Below are 16,528 nucleotides of genomic sequence, written 5' to 3'. Positions count from 1 at the left end.
GCAAAAGACCTCTTTAAAGTGTTACAAAGCAAAGACGTCACTTTAAGGACTCAGATGCGCCTGACCCAAGCCATGATGTTTTCAATGACCTTAAATGCAATGTGAAAGCTAGACAATGAATAAGGAAGACCAAAACAGAATCGTTACCTTTGAATTATCGTGTTGGAGAGGAATATTGAATATACTGTGGACTGCCAGAAGAACGAACAAATCTGTGTTGGAAGAAGTACAGCCAGAATGCTCATTAGAAGCAAGGATGAGGAGACTTCATCTCACATACTTTGGACATGTTATCAGGAGGAACCAGTCCCTGGAGAAGGACATCATGCTTGGTAGAGTAGAGGGTCATCGAAAACGAGGAAGACCCTCAAGGAGATGGATTGACACAGTGGCTGCAACAATATGCTCAAGCATAACAAGGATTTTGAGAATGGCACAGGACTGGGCACTGTTTGGTTCTGTTATACATAGGGTCGCTATGATTCGGAACCAACTCGACAGCACCTAACAACAATAACAACAACAAACTAGATTCAGAAACAGGCACTGTAATTCCAGAGCCCGTGTACTTAACCATTTTACTAAATCAAATAGCAAATGCTTTACTAAATTCTAAAATCTATATTATCATTAGGCAGGAAGTAAGCATTACTTATTCATTCTTTATATTGTAACAAAGTGGCATGCTTATTATATTCTCTATGAACTGTTTACAACATAGCTTATGCTATCATCTCTAAGCCTCTTTAACAGAGGTTGAAATAAAGAAAAAGCAACTCTGTTGTATGCCTTGAGGAGAATAAGCTCTTTCTACTTAACTTCATCTCCTGATGCACATTACTTGTGGGATGGCTCACTATTAGAATGAACAAATTCCTCTTCCAGCTTTGTGAATTCATCCAAAAGATGCCTGAAGGTGAAGGTGAGTTATGCAGTATATTTTGAAAGCATGAAAACTTTGTATGACTGCATTTCTGACATGCAAGTGTTCGACAGTTTGGGAGTTTATGTATTATACATGGAGTTACAGCCTCCAGTCCTAGTAACTACTTGCTGGGTGAATGACAGCTATAAACACATTGTCCATCACAGATTTCATAAAGTTTATTATAAGTGGTTTTCAAGGTAGGAGTCTAACCCCATATATGGTTTATGAGTTTTTCAAATCCTGGGTTCAATTCACTTAAGAAGTGGAACAAGTGTTGTACACCATTATGCCACTAAGACTCCACTGTAACTTTCAAGTTGGAGCCAAAAAGAGAAAGAAATATAAGTCAGAAAAAATATGTTCCAATATCAGCTTCAGCTATAATTGACTGTTTGACCTTGGGATAGCACTACACATATTTGGGCTTATTTTTTATTGGCAAATTATAGTGTTTGGACATACAACTCATTTTAAATTACCTTCAAGTAAGATTAGGATAAAAGTTCTATGCTGAAAGATATTATCTATTATTAAGAATTTTTCCCAGTTCTAAATTTAAAATTATTTCACGCCTTATTTAAGGTCATTTAGTAGGTTTATCAAATAAATATTCCAAGCTACAATATGCAATAATATTTTTTCTTATTTTGAATGTTGATTGATTTCCAATTTGTTGCTTATAGACTCTAATCCATTCCAAGCTTTTGTTGAGCTTTAGAAAGAATTGAAAACTCTATTTTTATTCAGGTAAACCATTTAGTAGTCCAAACAATGGAAAATCTACTTGCTCAGATCTTTTATACTGATCAGCAGTCTAAGAACATCTCTAAAACTTATGCTAACTGAATAAAAATTCATTAAATTCCTTTTCTACCAGAGCAATGTATGCAAATATAATTCAACAATTCTCATTAAAGAAAACATATTTTTTTCTTGTAATCCACAATGGAAAATTTAGTTACTTTATATATTTGCATACACAGCTACTTTTGAGATTTGTTTTGTAAAATCTCTATTAATGGCATTTTCACCCTAAAAGTAAGTTTTACGATAAATAAAGCAAAGTTTCTAAGTATGACTGATGAAAGTTCTGAGAATTAGCCCTGGAAATATATTAGTATATGTTGCAGCGGCGTCGAATGTTGGGGGGGCGGAGACAGTAACCAAACACAACTCTTAAAGAGAAGTGGGGCCAGGAGGGTCACTCTGAGGAGTCGACCCCAGCTTCAGTCCCAGGAGTTTATTTTATAGTCAATACAGCAAACAGTGAAGCAAATAACAGAACAATGGGCTTTGGGTGAATAACAATAAGTTTCGGGCAAAGGAGGAAGAATTCAGGTAAACAAGCCAATCAGTAACGGGTTTGGAAAAACAAGTCGTGACAAGTCTCAACATGCTGTGCAGCATAGAGGCCTTTATACATCCATATTTTAATGGCACGTATCCCCACAAGTATATTTAATATATTTATATTAGTAAAGGACAATTTGAGATTGATGAAAAGATAGAAAGACTTTGCAGCATTCAGATAGTATGAGTAAACTTTTGGAACAAGAACAATTTAAAAAAAAAAAAAAACCCAGCTGGGTAACTTCCTATTAATATGTCCTGGGGTAGCTTAAACAGTTAAGCACTTTTGGCTACTAACCAAATGGTTGATGGTTCAAACTCACCCAGAGGTACCTCAGAATAAAGACTTGACAATTTGCTTCTGAAAGGTCACAGCCATGAAAACTTTGTCGAGGGCAGGTCTACTCCGAAAGACACGGGGTCACCATGAGTCAGAATTGCCTCAATGGCAACTCATTTTTTTTTTTTTTTTGGTAATTTCAGTATAATGGAAAAGAAATATCAAATGTGGGGAATTACTCAAGAAATGTAAAGCTTCTGATCAAAGTGCTGTACAAGCAATTCTTGTATATAACCTCTGGTTATACACAAGTCGATTTTGTATATGCAATTTGTGTGCGTGTGTGTGTATAAATGTGTTTATGTCTAATATATGTAATATCTGCTTCAGTTTCTCTTTATACCTGATGCATTTTGATTTCAGTTGCTGCACACTTACATATACACACTTGCAGACATGAATTCTAAAATATATATTTTTGGTTTTAAGTATCTTTTTGTCATTATTACATTAGCTTGAACAGCGATGCTCATTTTCTTTATGCTAATTAAGCAGAAGTAAATCTCAGACAAGGAGCATGATTGGAAAGGTATCTTCATAGTAGATGCAGGCAAGAGTCCAGGTATGCGTGAGCAATTATAAATCTGTTAAGGCAAATCTAGAGGGATTAGGAAAAAAAAAAAAAACAATGCTTTGGTCTGAGGCAGGATGAAGGAATATGTAGGTTCAGAACTTAGAATCAAACAGGGATGAGATCAGAATTAGAACAAATTAAGAAAAAGTATAGAAGAGGATGTGTCAGGGCAAGTGTTTCAAACTACTTACACAGGCCATTTGCAGTCCTTCCTTCTGGGTTGCCATGTGCACATATTTATTTCTCTGGCCTAAAGAACAAAATATATAAATTGACTTATTTCTTCCAAAGACTATATTTATTCTTGGTAACTTAGTTATTTTCCATAACACAAATTGCCCTAAAACAGTATTCAGTTGAGGTGGGTCAACATGAAGTCCATCAAAATATCCCACACAATAGCATAATAACATTTTTGTAGCACTTTGCAGGTTATAAATATCTATTTAAAGACACAATTTAATCCAACTTTCAAAAATAACCCCTATGAGGTAGGAATTTTTTATTTTTATATATAAGCAAAACAGAGCAAGGAAGGGTTTTATCCTTTATTAATTTTAGTATATTTAGAGTGAAAAAAGACTCTCCTTATGTGGTGGTATTACTTATATGAAAGTCTTATAAACTGTTTGTCTAGTGTTAACTGTAATTGTAGGGAAATTGAGGCTTGGAGAAATATATTGTTCAAGTTTATGCAGAACAAACACAATTAAATCATGTGAATTTGCTATATAAGATACACAGCATATTTCTCTGTAGTTTACTATTTGAAACAAAATATCAAAATTGTCCTAATTTATTCTTACGACAAGCTAATTATATAATTTGCATGTATGCTCTATATTAAGGTATCTGGGTGGCAAAAACAGTTTGCACACAGCTTCTAAACTAAAGGTTGGAGGATCAAACTCATCCAGCAGTGCAGAGGAAGAACATCCTTGTGATCTTCCTCTGTAAGGATTACAGCCAAGAAAGCCCTATGAAGCAGTTCTACTCTGTATCATATGGGGTCGTCATGAGTTGGAATCGGCTCCAGGGCAACAGGTCTTATGCTCCATATTAATTTATGTTTGTTCTACCAGAAGGAACACATTAATTTGCTTTGTATTTCTTTTTGTTGGGCAGGTAGATGGATGTCAGACAAATAACAGCAGTTATCATTAATTTCAGATCTCCATATTCCAGTTCTGATTATGTGGCAGATAACATAGTCAAGGGCATTTTCTTGGACTGGACTAAAACCAAAGAATCAAACCCCTTGCCACTGAGTTGATTCCGACTCATAGCGACCCTATAAAACAGAGTAGAACTGCCCCCATCGGGTTTCCAAGGCTATAATCTTTATGGAAGAGACTGCCACACCTTTCTCCTGAAGAGTGGCTGGTCGAGCCGCTGACCTTTCAGTTAGCAGCCAAGCACTTAACTACTGTGCCACCTGGTCTTCTCTGGATTGGGCGGACCCTGCCCAAATATCTTACAAGTTATTTTGAAATACTAAGCTGTAGAGGAAAGAAGCTGGAGTGTCAAGCAGATAGTGGCTGAAAAGCTTAGAAAGAATTCATGCAAAACTAACATCAGATGGTCCTAAATATATACTAAAATAATGAGATTTTTATTTATAGTTAAGCTAGACTAAAAAAAAAAAAAAAAAACTGTTGTTGTCGAGTTGATTCTGACTCATAGCGACCCTATAGAACAGAGTAGAACTGCCCCATAGGGTTTCCAAGAGCAGCTGTTTGATTTGAACTGCAGACCTTTTTTGGTCAGCAGCCAAACACTCAACCACTGCACCAACTACCAATTATCACTGAGCTAAATTAAAAATGCCATATGTAAATTGAACAATGTAACTATCATGGATTTGTTGTTCAGTGGTAAAATTCTCGTCTTCCATGTGGAAGACCCAAGTTTAATTCCCAGCCAATGCACCTTAAGTGCAGCAACCATTCATTTGTCAGTGGAGGCTTGCACGTTGCCATGATGCTGAACAGGTTTCAGTGGAGCTTCCAGACTAAGATGGACTAGGAAGAAAGGCCTGGCGATCTACTTCCAAAATCATCCACTAAAAACTCTGTAGATCATAACAGTTCAATCCTAAACCAATCATGGATAGTGAAGGACTGGGCAGCATTTTGTTCCTTTGTGCATGGGGTCACCATGATTCAGGGCTAACTCAAGGGCAATTAATAGCAGCAACACTTTTCCAAAACTGATTATAAATTCAGCACAATCTGAATGAAAATCTCCTCAGGTTTATGAAACCTAAAAGTTAAATGTAAATTATATATTTTAATAAAAAGGACAATAATAATCTAGAAAATCTTAAAAAAATAAAGCTAGAGATATCAAGATATGAAGCATTATTATAAAAGCTACAATAATTAAGATGTCGTTCAGTGCCAAGATAGACCAGTGGAACAGGATAGGACAAACACAAACAGCCCCACACATTTCCATAAGTTTGAGTTATTTCACCATAGATGCTGCAATGCAGGGGAGAAAAGGTGACCTTCTCAATAAATGGTGCTTACATATCTGCTATCTCTCTTTCTCTTTCTCTTTCTCTGTCTCTCTCTTACTTTGGAAATTGTTTCTATTGTATTAGCTCAGAGAGGGAGATGGTGAATATAATTATGATGAAAATTTATGTGAAAGCACTTTGAAAAATGAAAAGCACCACAAAATATATACAATCTTATAATTGCTATTATTATTATTATTGGGGTTTTTTGAAGGAAGTAAGGATGAAGAGGGAAGCACTAGTAAGCAAGAAAAGTATTACTGCAAATTTAACTATGATCTGATATATGTACGATTTTATGAAGTTATCTTAATCTAATTTCCCTAGTGCTTAATTAGCTGAAATTGTTTTTGTTTTGATGACTTTAAAATTTAATTTTTAAAAATTTCAACAATGTAATATATAAAGTAAAATAATACTACACAGCCTGTAGTAGCAAACTCCTGTCCCCCGCTCCAACTTTGCCCACTTTTTTATTTTGCTCCCTAATGGCAATTACTTTCACAACCTCTAGCTGTTTCTTCCAGCCTTCATTTCTATACAATGACGAACATGCATCTTCAACTGTTACTTATTTTCTAATTTTGTTTGTCATTTGTTGATTTTGACTATGAATGATGGCCCTTCCTTCAGAGAGGATACAACTTTTGTTTCAATCTATGTGAACTTAAACATATTCAAGGTGATTGATAGAATTTTAAGTGTATTAAGTGCCTAAATCATCTTTTATATTTGTCCCTTAAAAAAAAATATTACTCTGCACTTATACAATGGTAGTACGTATAGCTGACATTTGTTGAGCCAGGCCATGTGTTAAGCACCGTACATTCTTATCTCATTTAATATTCATCAAAACAAGAAGATATGATTCCAGTAGTCATCCTATTTTTAAGTGAAGACATTGAGGTGAAAAAATTTAAATAATTCAAAATAAGCCATAAAACTCACTATGCTTTGCCACACAAAATGTTTTGCTCTTTCCCAAACCTATAGTACCATGTATATTCCTTTGCCTTAGAACATGCTGTGCCTCTGACTAACGTCCTTCCTTCCCCTCGAATATGAAGTACTCTTTATGTTTTCTATAGGAGTCTCTGGGTGGCACAGATTATTAAGCACTGGACTACTAACTAAAAGATTGGCAGTTCAAACCCTTCCAGAGGCACCTAGAAACTAAGGCCTGGTGATCTGCTTTCAAAAGATCACAGCCTTGAAAATCCTATGGAGCACACTTCTACTCAGCACAAATGGGGTCTCCATGAGTTGGAATTAACTGAAGGGCAATTTTTTTTTTTTTCAATGTGTGCCATACTTTAAGACCAAGTAATGATATTTTTCCTAACTTATTCATATTCCTCTCATGAAGAAAACCACAGCTTATTCCAGCTCTTGCTTCCATAACACCCTACACATAACTCTTCCAGAGCCAATAATACTTCATGTTGTGCGTGGCCATTCCTGCCCAAGGTAGCATCATCAGTTCTTTGAGCACATAGAATTTATGTCATTTATTGTTGTATCCCTAGGCTTAAGAAGAATCCCAGGCACGTAATACAGTTCATATTAATAGTGGAAAAAATTGTAGGCAATGCTTCCGAACACGTCAAATGGACATTTCTGTCTGAGATCATACAATATAAAGACAGATGACCCTTTAACAGGATTGAGAAAGTTCATCCTCCCTTCATATTATAAAATAAACCAAGAGAACTGAGTTTTAAGTTGCTGCCTTATATACATTACAGTAATATAGCTTTTCCATTTGATGTCATGTTTTCTGAATTTTTTACCATGGCTCTAAGAAAATTCCAATGATTTTTTTTTCTTTCAGAGAGCTTTGTTAATGTGATTCCCTTAGGAAACCGGTTAAATGTTCCATATCATTACTGTTTTTAAATACTATGGCATTTAATTAGTTGCCAGATGGATACTATGTACAATATATTCTCAAGACATTAGTTTTTCCTTGGATATATTTTACCTTCCTCATCACATATGATGAACCCAGTATCTTGAAAGAGACACCAAATCCCCTCTCTTATCTTTCTCAAGGAATTATTTAGTTACCAGAAAGATCCGGTTGATACCATGTGTATACAATATTTGACTTGCTACCTGCATATTAATTCAACTGTTTAAATATTTCAACATTTAATTTTTCTGTCGACTATATCTGTACCAAGCATGCGACATTTGTACAGTTCTAAAATTTGCTCTTAATTTAGTATCACCCGATATTTCTAAGTTGGATTCTACATAATTAACTTGATTTCGACTTCCAGTAGTTTAGCTAGCACCAAAAAACTCGTTGCCATCGAGTCGATTCCAAGTCATAGTGACCCTGTAGGACAAGAGTAGAACTGCCCTGCTGGGTTTCCAAGGAACAGCTGGTGGATTTGAACTATCCCCTGATCTCTTAACCACTATGCCACCGGGGCTCCTTTGCAGAGTTGCTAATTGAAAACCTGGTTATCAAACCAGAAAGATGAGATGTAGAGTATACAAAGTACTTAAAATACAGATAAGAGTCCCTTAACGTCCACAATACGTTCTATGAAACAGGACTTTATGTGATTTGGATGTTGTGCAAACACCATATTATATACAGGAGAGAGGCGCAGAGGACATCACTGGTTGGGCCCGGACCTGCGCCGCCGCCAACCCACCCTTCTAAGGGATTCCAGAAAATTTTGACTGCTCTGTCTGTGGTCCTGCTTGGCCGACACCCGGTCTCCAAGAGCGGCACCCAGCCCCTGCCCACTGCCCAGGCAGGCACTCGCCATCCAGCTAGCCGCCTCCCTGCTGGCCTCGCCAGCTCCCTTCCCTTCCTTCCTCCCTGCCTGCCTTCCCTGTCTCCCCTAACAGGCTTTAAACTCTTCCAGCCCCCCGCCCCCCGCCCCAGCCTGACTGCTTGAAGGCCACCACCGCGGGAGGAGCCCAGGCCTCGGGCCCAGAAAACAGCTCAGGGAACTGGGGGGAGTAGGGTAGCAGCCTCAGCGGGGCATCCCCCTCAGCGGCTCCATAGGCGTCTGTATGGTCCCAGCCTGAGGTGAGCACAGTAGGGCCGAAAGCTGTGGATGGGTGCAGAAACCCCTCCCCCTGCCGCCCCAGGGTCAGTAAGGACTCAGGACCAGAAAGCTAGTGAGGGACAGATTGGATCTCCCTGCTTAGCAAAGTGTGTCCACTAAGTCCCGTTCTGGGACTTACGGGGCCAGGGACTTACATGAGGTCAGACGTTGTCCAAACTGACGCTACGCAACAAAGCATCCAAAAAAAATAAAGCAACCAAACCCAATGCCATCCAGTCAATTCCAACTCATAGCACCCTATAGGACAGAGTAGAACTGCCCCATAAGGTTTCCAAGGAGCTGTGGATTCAAGCTGCAAACCTTCTGGTTCGCAGCTTGAGCTCTTAACCACTGTCCATGAATTACCAATTGTAATTAGCTGGGATTTTTGACACTGGAGGCATCAGAGATAAATCTGCTTCTAAAAACAAGTACTATTATTTTCCTTTGACCTAAGGAAACAATAGTTAAATAAAAATAAATATTAAATTGAATATAAAGTCAAATAAAATTAATATTTGATATTTGATATAATACCTTTTTAAAAGCATCTATTAGATACTTATACTAAACAGTAAATGAACTAGCTAGTAAATTGAAATCTCTTCATAATGTGAGAGAAATATTGACCGGATATATTACTATTTTAAATTGTGTATGTTTGAAGATAGGAGTCCCTGAGTGGCACAAACAGTTAAGAGCTCAGCTACTAACTGAAAGATGGGCCCTTTGAATCCACCCAGAAGCACCTGGAGCATCCCATGGATCAGCTCTACTCTGTACACATGGGGTCGCCATGAGTTGGAATTGACTCAGCAGCAATTAACAACAACATATTTGAGGATTTTAGTCTGAAATGTATTATTTTATTTATTTAGTCAATTTAACATTAGTGTTTACATATGTTATTTTGCTTTGAGGTGAATCAACAAGATCCTCTTCCTTTTATACATAAAAGAAACCCCGCTGCCAGCAAACTGTTCAATATTATATGACAACATAGTCTAACTAGCATACATTTTAGGATCCTGTTAGTGTGGGTATGTGAGAAGCTGGTACATTTTGTAAGTTAGTAAAAGAGTACAATTTAAAATATTCCAAATAGTAGATCGACTTCACAGCCTTGACCAATCATTTATCTGATAATCAAGGCATCGTTTAAATGTCAAGAATTCACTTTTGGCTGTGAGCCTCCTGTGTGTCACAGCAAGGCTGTGTGTGCAGTCGTTTCGAGGGGAGATGGTACAGGAGATACAGTGGTACAGGGGATAACGGGATGAGATGAATGGGGTGGGAGCTCTTAGAATTTTCTACAGTTCTTCGAAAGCAGTTGGTTTTGAAATTTAATTTTGCAAAGCTTTAAATGAAAACACACACACTTGCATGTATGCCAGACCTCTTACTAAGTAAATGTGAATCAGGTTATTATTTTACGGGTGTATGTAAGACAGGTGGTGCAGTGGTTAAGTTTTAGACAGCTGACCGAAAGGTCGGCAGTTCGAATCCACCACCTGCTCCTTGGAAATCCTATGGGGCAGTTCTACTCTGTCCTATAGGGTCGTTATGAGTTGGAATCAACTCGATGGCAATGGTTTTGTTTTTATATAAGACTTTATCTGTCCTGAGATATGTGGTGTTCTCATTTGAAACTCACAGCTAAAATATAATATTCTTTTAACAGACAAGGCAGTATATTAGGGGATATTTGGACATGTTATCAGGAGGGACCAGTCCCTGGAGAAGGACATCATGATTGATAAAGTAGAGGGTCAGCGAAAAAGAGGAAGACCCTCAACAAGTTGGATTGACACAGTGACTGCAACAATGGGGTCAAACATAACAACTATTGTGAGGATGGTGCAGGACCATGCAGTGTTTCTTCTATTGTACATAAGGTCTCTATGAGTCAGAACTAACCTGAGGGCACCTAACAACAACCGTCTGAAGTTATCTGGATCTGGGCTTTGAGATATTTAACTCTCCCTTCTCCTCTTTTTCTTTGCTTAATAACTTGTTTGCTAACATTATCAAAAATCAAACTCCTTCAGATAGATATGGAACACAGATGGTACCATTCAAATTACTGTTATATAACCTGCATTTACAGATGACTGATGAAAAGAGAGGAGCCCTGGTTGCACAATGATTCAAGCACTGGGCTGCTAACCAAAAGTTCAATAGTTCAAACCCACTAGCCGGTCCATGGGAGAAAGATGTGGCAGTTTGCTTCCGTAAAGATTTACAGTCTTGGAAACCCTATGGGACAGTTGTACTCTGTCATATAGGGTCACTCTGAGTCAGAATCAGCTCGACCGCACTGGGTTTTTTTGGTTGGATGAAAAAGAAGCTTCATTCTAATGAACTGAACTGTATGCCATTTATTTTCTGCCATCAAATTCTCTGCAAAACGAATGATCTTGGCTAAAGCTTGTTGAATAATTAAATCAGATGACTAATAGAATTAGCATGGCAAATTTTTATTGCAAAGTATACCACTTTTTCATAGATCCACTTATAAGTTAATTTACCATCTTCAACCATTAAAGTGGGAAAGGAGAGTAGAAAGTTTTTTTTCAAAAATCTAAAACTTTGAGGAAAGTTATTTTAGTTTCAGTGTTCATGACTTTCCATCACTTGAAACATATGATAATAAGTGACCATAAAACATTGTAATCAGGAATAAAAGGTAAAAAAAAATTATAAACAGGAGTTCAAGCATGCCCACTATACTTTGTTTTTCCCACATGTTCATATGATTTGTTTTTTCGATATGTCAGTACTCTGTAACTGTATAAGCAGACATCCCTTACTTTTTTGCCTTTCACATTGAATTGTGGGAAAGCCAAAAAACAAACAAAAACAAAAAACAAAAGCATTGCCTTCGAGTTGTTTACAACTCACAGCGACCCTATTGGACAGAGTAGAAATGCCACATAGGGTTTCCAAGGCTGTGATCTTTATGGAAGCGTACTGCCACATCTTTCTGCCACAGAGTGGCTGGTGGGTTCAAAAGGAAGTGGAATGACTTACACTCTAAAGAGGTGTTCAGTGAAAAGTCCTGGTAATCAGCGAGAGCCCCTTAGGAGACAATTTTCTAACAGAAGCTCTGAATCATTTCAAAGAGATCTGATGTAAACAAACTGTGATGTTTATTTCAACTCTAATGAATATATGGTTTGTGCACGATCATTCTTTATTTTTGTAAATATTGTTAGGAAAAGATTTTGTCCAGTATAACAAATTCTTTGTTGAAATAACATCCTAATGATAAACACACTTACATATATATATCAGGTCCAAATTAGAAAATAGTATTTATTATATGAAGTTTACACTAAAAATATCCACAAATAGGTAGGATGAGGAAGTATGACAAGTAGATAAATTCTTATAATAGTTGGAACATTTTCACAAATAGCATCACAGTTTTGCTGAGCATTAACTACTCGCAAAAGTTTTTTCATCAGAATTACAGATATGTATAAACATGAATGTTCCTGCCTTTTAGAATGGTAAAATTCACATATAATAAACTGTATTTGAAGGCTGTATTTTGTTTTTTAAAGAAATACTCTATTTTATTTTTTCAGAATTGCTTTGATACTTTTGCTTCAGTAATGTCACTGCACAGGACACAGATGGGAAAACTAAAGCTCAGTGAAGTGAATCGATTCCATGATCATCTTTCAATTTTTTTGCAAAGAATAAGCCATGTTTATTTTTTTTCTTTCTATTTTGAAGGATATTGTTAAACATTTAATATTAACTGTTCAAATGTATGTTAAACTTTTATGCCTTGAATGTCACAGTTTTATGCCCCAGTGGCAAAATAATTATACACATTAGAAATTTGTGTAGTGGAAATATGTTAGATTCTGGAATTGGAAGTCTGTTCGTGTTTGGTCAATTACACAAGGGTCATCATGGTATTTGAATAAGACTAATTTAAACAACATTTCAATAAGACTGACATAAAATCAGAAGCCCATACGTACATATAGACACTGCACGATTTTCTGGTTGTTAGCAATTCCTGATAACCTTAGGAAGACCTTGATTTGATTCCTGGAAATTAATGTGTCCTGTTGGCAGGCTCTGGCAACCCTGGTGAGACTTCAGAAAACGTGCAATGACACATTTGCTGACATCAGAAATAAAAACACCTCATAAAAATTAGAGATAGTTAAGACCATGGTAAAGTAGACCATCAGAAATTCATTTCATAATTTTGTATGATTAGTAAATTTACCTACAACACAATATACATTCATGAACAGATAAGCATTACAGTAATTTTAAAATCTTTTTTATCTTTGTTTAAAGTTTTAAAAGTTATAATAAAAAATGACACTATTTAAAATAAAGGTATTTTATAATAATAATATTTATAAGGAGCCCTATTGAGGCAGTGGTTAAAGGTCGCTGTTTGACCTCACAAGTCACTCTGCAGGAGAAAGATGTGGCAATCTGCTTCCGTAAAGATTTATAGCCATGGAAACCTTATGGGGAAGTCACTGTCCTATAGGGTCGCTATGAGGCAGAATGGACTCCACAGCAATGGGTTTGGTTTAATATTATTTATATGATTTAAAAATATATACAATTAAAAAAAAACTTTGTAATAAGTGTTGTTAACTCTATAGCTGAAGAAAATACTTATTAGGACATTTAAGCAACTATGTGACCCAGATTCTGCAGTTAATATGCTAACAACCCTAAATGATAAGAAACTCACATATGAAATGGTACTTGATCATATGATTGATAATTCTGTTTACATGAAAAAATTTAATTATATAGATAGTTCTGTGATGTGTTACTTCTAGTGGAACTGATGTGGGAAATTACTTGATACTCCCTTTCTATGGTGATACTAATAACAATAACAACAGCAGTAGCAGCAGCAAAAATATGTATCTATTGATTTAAGGACTTAATCAAATGCCAGGAAATATGCCAAGAGCTTTACTTTATATGGATTAGGTTATTTAATCCTTCCAGTAATCCCATGAGATAGGTAATATGATTATCTCTTCTTGCAGAAGAGAAAGCTGAGGAATAGAAGTATTAGGTAAATAGCCCAAGATCACACAGCTAGAAAGTGGTGGTTAGCATATATAAAAACAAAAGTTATATGTGTGTGATTCCCCATTACTATACACATGTGCACATGTACACATACACGTATGCATACACACATACTTAAATGGATACATATATACATATATGCTTGAGTATATATTAATTTTTCTTTAAGTATACAGAGAAAGTGTAAGTGTGGTCATCTCTGAGGTGGACAATTAAAGGGCAAGAGTGGGAGGAACTGTATCTATTTTTGTATTTTTAAATTGTTACCATAGAATGTAAATATATCCAATTATTTCTTGAGTGAGAGAAACAGAGAGAGAAGCAACTACTTCACTAGGATAGTTGAGGCTTAAAGGGTTAACTCCAAAACAATGGTAACAACTTGGTACCATCAAGTTGATTCTGATTCAGACTCAAAGCGACCCTATAGGGTTAGTGGATATAATTAGAACAGAGACTCACAAATAAGCAAGAGTAAATGCAAGCTATCATTAGACAAATGGTAGAAAACAACTAGTGTCTTTGTATTTAGATCATATATTGGATGCATTCTAGTTGTTTACATTGTATTTGAATAACTAGCTTTGTTCTGAAGAAACTGTATTTTTCCTGTCTTTGTGGCCCTGTTTAGCATCGACATTTTGAAATAGCTAACAGATAATAAACTAATTCACTTGAAAATGCTAATGATATTTGCCATTTCAGTGGAAGTTGGTGTTTACTGGTAATGACCTACCCAAGAGTTTTGCAGCCCGTGCAGGTAAGCGGGAATCTTTTTTTTTTTTTTTCCGGGAGACTAACCACAAGATGGCAGTGTTCTTAGAGGACCATTTAGTTCCAGATAGAAAAGTGCCACGCACATTGCTTTGCAAACTTATATTTACAATGATCAAAACATTACTTCAAGATGTACAGATGTACAGGAATATAGAGGAACATTTGCCATAAAACCATATAATTTTTTCCCTGTAGAGCATTTAAATATAAAGGGTAATATTTGATTATGCAGGGAAAAAAAGTCTACTAGACATTAAAAAATTATGGAAAAATAATACTATAAAATAGAATAATTCAAATAAACTGAGAACAGAGGAAGCATAATAACATATATTATTCATCTTTTACTCCCTATTTATTTCTGTCAAAAATTAAAAATAAATACTGACTGGAATCTGCAATTTTAATTTTTCAGCTTCATTTTTCCTAATAATCATACGACAATTGATAGATATTGTGCTTCATTTTAACTTTTATGTTGAAAATTTCCCCTTATTTATTGTTTGGCAATTTATTTCTTATTCTACCTATTTCTCCTCTATTTCACCCAATTGTGGTTTATATTACATTTACCTCTTCTCTCATCCAAAGATTTGCAGTAGTAAAATATATTTTCAAAGTTAGAAACATCAAAATACACTTTCAAATATTTTAAAAGCAGGTTTGTGTTATTCAGTTCCACCTTACCTTAGATATTGTGCTGTAGTATGTCCAATACTAGGCATGGTTTTGGAAAATACAATATATAACAGAAACGTTGTATTTTATTACAGAAATTAAAGAAGAAGACACAAATGATGCAAGAAAAATAATCTTTGTAAAACATACACAAAATTAAAAACCAGACATTTTCAAATCATTTTCTTATCTGGAAATTATAGACAATGACTAGATGCTAGAGTTCTATATTTACATTAAAACAAAGAGAGAGAGTATTAATCATAATACGGGCAGATTGTTTCCTTTGTTTTATATTTATAAATGGAGTTTTCCAACAATTGAAATAATTAGTCAATTATAATTATTAAATGCGTAAACCTGATAAGAGATTAAGGCATGTATGCCTTCATTTGTTTCACCCATATCATAACAATCTTCCCAGAACTATTCTAAATATAATTTAGAATAAAAAAGTCTACTTTTGTATTTATAAGAATTCTGAAGCATTCTACAGCTGGATCTTCCAATTTTATTCCATTCTTTCCTGTCTGGATAACTGACCTAGAAAGAAATTTCTCAAGTGGTTTTATTGGATTACCCCTGCATTAGCTCTTCTGATTTTAATAGAGTTTTTAGAGAAGTTTTAGATCTTTAGAAAAATGTGTACAAAGTACAGAGAATTCCCATATACCCACTCTCCCCCCATACACTGTTTCTCCTGCTATTAACATCTTGCATTAATATAGTATATGTGTTACAATTGATGAACCAATATCGATACATTGTTATTAACTAAAGTCCATAGGTTTAAATTAGGGTTCACTCTTTATGTTGTCATTGCCCTAAAAATGTACTTTGTTCCACCTATTTGTCCCTCCTTCTTTCCTCCTGAACTCCTGGAAACCAGTGATCTTTTTTATTGTCTCTATAGTTTTGCCTTTGCTTTTCAGATTTTACTCAGCTTCCATTTCTTCTATAACATTATTTTGCCCCCCATAATGCATTTAGACTTTCCTCCTCAGCCTTCTTCTTATTCATCCACTCTTCAACAAACTCAAACCAGCATAATATAGTTTACATAATAGTTGACCCTTTTAGTTGATTGTGTTTGAAACTCAACTCATAAACCTAACTATGTAGTCAATAATGTGTAATGTGGTTGATTTTGCCGCTGTTAAGATTTTCAAATTTCTTTTCTCTTTTTCTTCCCTCCACCATTTTC

Source organism: Trichechus manatus, unplaced genomic scaffold, assembly GCF_000243295.1.
Source record: "Trichechus manatus latirostris isolate Lorelei unplaced genomic scaffold, TriManLat1.0 scaffold00022, whole genome shotgun sequence".
Classification (NCBI taxonomy): Eukaryota; Metazoa; Chordata; class Mammalia; order Sirenia; family Trichechidae; genus Trichechus; species Trichechus manatus.
Note: the sequence above shows the minus strand (reverse complement) of the source record.